General features: G+C 38.6%; 1 non-coding gene across 1 annotated transcript; it reads right to left on the bottom strand.

The window, feature by feature from the left end:
* Positions 1 to 3,869: 3,869 nt before the first annotated feature.
* TRNAI-UAU (transfer RNA isoleucine (anticodon UAU)) lies at positions 3,870 to 3,951 on the bottom strand. Its single transcript has one exon. It is a non-coding gene; the product is annotated as a tRNA-Ile (tRNA).
* Positions 3,952 to 5,316: the final 1,365 nt, after the last annotated feature.

The following is a 5,316-nucleotide window of genomic DNA, read 5'->3' as shown; positions in this document are numbered from 1 at the left end:
GCAACCTGATGGAGGTCAGTATAGATGGACTAATACAACAAGTCCCACACACAGCTAGAAGCCCAATATTTTTTCAGAGCTAGATGCAGAAAAAAATTATATTCAATTTGCAACCTGATGGAGGTCAGTATAGATGGACTAATAGAATGATGCTATGCCCAAAACATTTTACTTCACTAGGTGCAGTAAAAAAATTGGTATTCTATACACAGGTGGTATATCTTGCAACACAGATAGGCTACTCCACTGACTAACACACTCTGCAATAGGCCAAAAAGGATTAGCTTTGCTAGATTCAGCCAAATGCTGTGAAAAAAACTTGCACAGCACTGGCACAGACGTGCCTGGCAAAAACTGATAGGAACTGATGTAACCTAGTCCTGAAAAGGACTCCAATTACAATTAGTCTTTACTCCCACAATCTATCTATTTAAGAGCACAGACCTGCCTGATAAAAGTCGTAGGAAATGCTGTAACCTAGTCCTTAAAAGGACTGCAATCACAACTATTCCCTACTCCCAAGCTATCTGTAGATTTGTGCGAAAATTGGCTTGAAATTAACAAGGTATAGCGCACACAGCAACAGCGGTGCCGTCTAACACGCAGCTGCAGCAGTGACAAAATGGTGGCGACGGGGAAAATGGCTTGGTCTTATAGGGCAAGGACATGTGACATACACTGCCAATGACACATGCCCTTGCTTGTGTGAAAAAAAGCACTTCGCTCCGTGTGTGCGCTGCTGATAGGCTGACAGATTGCACCTCCCCACTGTAAATGCGGGAAAGAGAAAAAAAAAATGGAGATCTTCATTGTTCCTGCAGAGATCCATCCACTGCGCCTCCCCCCACCCCGCTGTACACTCAAACTGCGTATTAACATTAATTTTCATCATTACTGAGAAAAAATCCAGTTATGATTTTGGTGCACGAACAGTTATCGAACATAACCTCGAACAGCCGAATTTTTCTCAAATTGTTCGTGTTCGCCGAACGGCTCGAACACCGCCCAAAACAGCTCGAATTTGAGATTGGCGAACAGTTCGAGTAGAACAACGCTCATCTCTACTTTTTAGCAAGTTTTTAAGTTCAGTATTCAGCCATCCTGGTCTCCATAAATGCTTTCCATTCTTCCTTTTTTTCGGGATTGTTACTGATTGTGCAGTGAGAATTTAATTTAGCAAAATTTCTTCCTTCCTGGACATTTCTTTTCTTTAGAACATCCTACCTTTCCTTCCTTTTTACCGAGTAAATTAAAAATTGCCTTTCTACTGTTAAATCTTAACCCTCCGTCACATACAATATCGGTTCTAACGAGTTCACATACAATGTGACTGTCAGGCGCAGGCTAGAAAAATACCTAGAATATCTAATGTTTGCAATTTCAGTGCTCTAAAAGTGATCAGTGACCTTCATAGTGATGTAATAAAAGAGACTACACATAATCAGGTACAAAAAAAACCCATTTACTTAACATAAAACTAATAACTCTGAAATACAAACATTTCAAAACTCCCGCCAAATTGTCCCCAGTTCTACTCTGTCAAAAAACTCTACAAAGAAAATTTATGGAAACAAACTTAATTTTAAGGTACCTTAAGTACTATTAAACACATATTCAATCAGAATTAGATCCTGAAGTTTCCCCAGAAAAATTACACTTGCAGAGCAAAGAGCAAGAATTACACATCATTTTTGCATGTGTCAGGCAGATTGCATTATGACATTTGTGACATTCATAATTAGAAAGCCTTCTGATTCCACTTTCCGTGGTGCAGGTGGTGCATCTCCTTCTTTTGGGAGGTGGTGCAGGTGGTGAATTTTCACTATCATCTTCTGGGCGGAATCTTTTGAGCTGAACTTGAAGGCGAGAGGGGATACCGATTGTTTTCATACTTCTCCTGCGTAGGTCTCCAAGCACTAGTTCATGGGCCAATTTTTACAGATAGAATAGTCTACGAAGTGGTTCAAGCTTGTTTTCAAGGTAAATGACTTGTGAATTTATACCACCCAAATTCAACATAGCAAAAAATATGAACATTGGCCATCGTTTGGTGTTTCTGCTGACGTTGAAAGTTGAGCACATCTGATCAGCTGTATTAACACCCCCTTTGGTTGCATTATAAAATGTAATTATCTCAGGGTTTTTTTGTGCCTCAGTCCCAGGATCGATGGCATCATCATCATGAAGTGTTGATAGAAGAAGTACAATTTTTATGCTTGTGGTACATAGGAAACCAAAACCTTTCCATTATGGAATGCAAACATACTGCTGTACTGTTGTCTCCCTTTCACACTTACAAACTGTGTAGGCAATTCTTTTTTATTTTTTCTTACAGTTCCGACATATGAAAGCTTCTGCATTTTCAGATAATCAATCAGATCACAATTTGAAAACCAATTGTCAGCTGTTATATTGCGAGCCGATCCAAATAAGGGCTCAGCCAGTCTTTTTACAACATCACTGGGTTTGTTGCTGACACAGTAAGGACCTAATGGTTGTTTTCCTGCATAAACTTCCAGGTTGTAAGTGTAGATCTTACTGGCATCAACAAGGGCATACATTTTTATTCCACATTTGTTAGGCTTTGATGGAATATATTGACGAAAGGCACATTTACCACGAAAACCAGGGAGCATTTCGTCAATAGTGAGATTCTCCCCAGGGCAATAGCTTTTTTTACAGTTTTCAACTAATTTTTGGAATATATCACGGACTGGAGCAAGTCGGTCATGTGTTTTACGTTCGGTTCGGGTAGTTCTGTCGTCAAACCGAAGGCAACGAATTAGAAGCTTGAATCTGTTTATGGACATAGCAAGGCCAAATTTTTCAACTCCATCCCCATGTTTACTCCAAAGTTCCTCCAAACTTTGTCTATTTGCCCTATAAGCTCCTGCAAGGTATAATAATCCAAAAAAAGCACGCAGTTCTATTTCATCTGTGGCCTTGATGGTTCTGTTGCAGATGAACTTGTCCTTTATAATGTCTATATATTGGTTGGTATATGTGACAATAGAGTCCAGAATGTCATCTGTGAATGAACTATTCCAGCATTCAACTGCAGTTTTTGCATTACTTGCCGTTCCTATAACTGCAGGAAGGTGAGTAATAATGTTTTGAGGTTCCCTTCGTTTTTTCTGGAGTGGCTTCTTGTTCCATTGTTTTTTTTATCTTTTCCCATATAATAAGATTCTACATCTTCATCCTCATCACTGTCACCATCTTGCTCTGTTTCAGAATCCACTTCACATACTTCCACCTCACCATGAGAATCAAGCTCACTTTCCTCTCCTAAATCCTCATTCAGTGTGGGGTCTGCATCATCTAACAGCATGTTTGTTACTTCCTCAACATCAAGGTTTTTTGATAAATTGTACATTTTCCTCTCCATTTCAGCAGATAATCTGAAGCAAGAGAAGGAATATGTGTTAGGGAACTACTGTATATGCCTGAGCAGCACACTTTCTTTTTTAATCTGCCTTATTTCTATGAAATATCCTCACACTTTGTGCTATACAATCATAAAACTAGCTAAATAAACAATTATGATGAACAAAAACATAAAATACCAACCTTATTGAGTGTGACGTGTTCATATACAATGAGCGTGAGAGATTAGCGCAGTTATATCTGTCCTCCTGAAGCTCTGCAATCCAACTGTAATATGAGGAAGGAGAAATGAAAGTAAAAGAGATGTGCCTGTCTGGCTTATTGTATGTGACGGAGGGTTAAAATCTCATTTTTCGCATGTTTTCCACCTTTTGTAGTTCAAAATTATAGGATAGCATGACCGCTGCCTCCTACATTCTCAATTCCCTCTGCTACATCAACAGTTTACTAATTTTTGTTAAAAATCAGATCCAAATTAATAATGACAGCAGTGGGATTTGAACCCACACCTCCAGAGAGACTGGAGCATAAATCCAGCACCTTAGACCACTCGGCCACGCTACCTCATACAGATGTTCAAAGTTATTTATATCAGAAATTTGCTAATGATCTAAGTGGCAGAAAATATTGAATATCCAATTAGACAAAAAGACTAATTATCAGGGATTTGTTTGTACATTGACTCTGGGGCACCATTTTACAAAACATATGACTTGTATCCAGATGTTTTACTAATCTTTCCTCTTTTGGCTCATCTGCTAATTTTTAGATATCACTGAATTAGGTGATATAGATTACTTGCTATGATCTCCCATATACAGGACACTCAAACATGAAGGATTCCTACACCCCTGCCTGAACATAACAGATAATCAGAAGCAGCAGCAAGGAAGACATTATACAGCAGCACAGAGCAGTGTAGCTATGAATCCATCACTAGGGTGACTTACTGGAAAGCAGCAGAAGCAGCATGGCTCTGTTTATGTTTGCTAATCACTCTGCTCATCCTGTATTGATAACCCTAAAAAGGCAGCAGGGATATGAGCTAGCAGTTAGACTTCTTTTGACCAAGATTGATTTTGGCAAATTTTGAGAATGGTTGATCATTGATTGAACTGACATGGATGTAACATAGATGGTAAATTATGTAATTAATTCTGATGCCTAAAGCCAACATGACCCCTCATATGCAGTATTCATACGTATGACTTGTTCACATGTTCCTTTTCTTCTACAGCACAGTGAAGATCACTTGATGTTACATTTGCTTTCTTACTGAACACAGAAGCAAAATAGGAATTTAAAAATTCATCATTATTGACCACTTTACCCTTTTCATCCTTTAAAAATCCTATAGCATCTTTGGTTTTTCTTTAACTTATTTCCAAAATCCATTCTTATTGCTTTTGGTCTCTCTTGCAAGCCTCACTTCATTACTGGCTTTAGCTCTTCTAACGCTAGCCCAGCTTTCCCTGCAGACAGCATTATATTCTTCTTTAGAAATGAACCCTTCTTTCCATTTGATATTCATTTCTTTGTTCCTTTATAGCGAGTTTTTAAGTTCAGTTTTCAGCCATCCTGGTCTCCATAAATGCTTTCCATTCTTCCTTCTTTTCGGGATTGTTACTGATTGTTGTGAGAATTTAATTTAGCAAAATCTCCCATCCTTCCAGGACATTTCTTTCCTTTAGAACATCCGACCTTTCCTTCCTTTTTACTGAGTTCATTAAAAGCTGCCTTTCTACAGTCCAATCTTATAATCTCAGCTTTCGCAGGTTTTCCAGCTTTCGTAGTTCAAAATTATTGGATAGCGTGACCGCTGCCTCCTAAATTCTCAATCCCTTTTACTTCCTCAACCGATTCCTAATTTTTGGTAAAAATTTGATCCAAATGAATAATGGCAGGGTAGGATTGGAACCCACGCCTCCA

Source organism: Phyllobates terribilis, unplaced genomic scaffold (assembly GCF_046119375.1).
Source record: "Phyllobates terribilis strain yellow unplaced genomic scaffold, ASM4611937v1 Scaffold_11__3_contigs__length_659146591, whole genome shotgun sequence".
In the NCBI taxonomy this organism is placed as follows: Eukaryota; Metazoa; Chordata; class Amphibia; order Anura; family Dendrobatidae; genus Phyllobates; species Phyllobates terribilis.
Note: the sequence above shows the minus strand (reverse complement) of the source record. Positions and strands in the feature narration are given on the sequence as shown.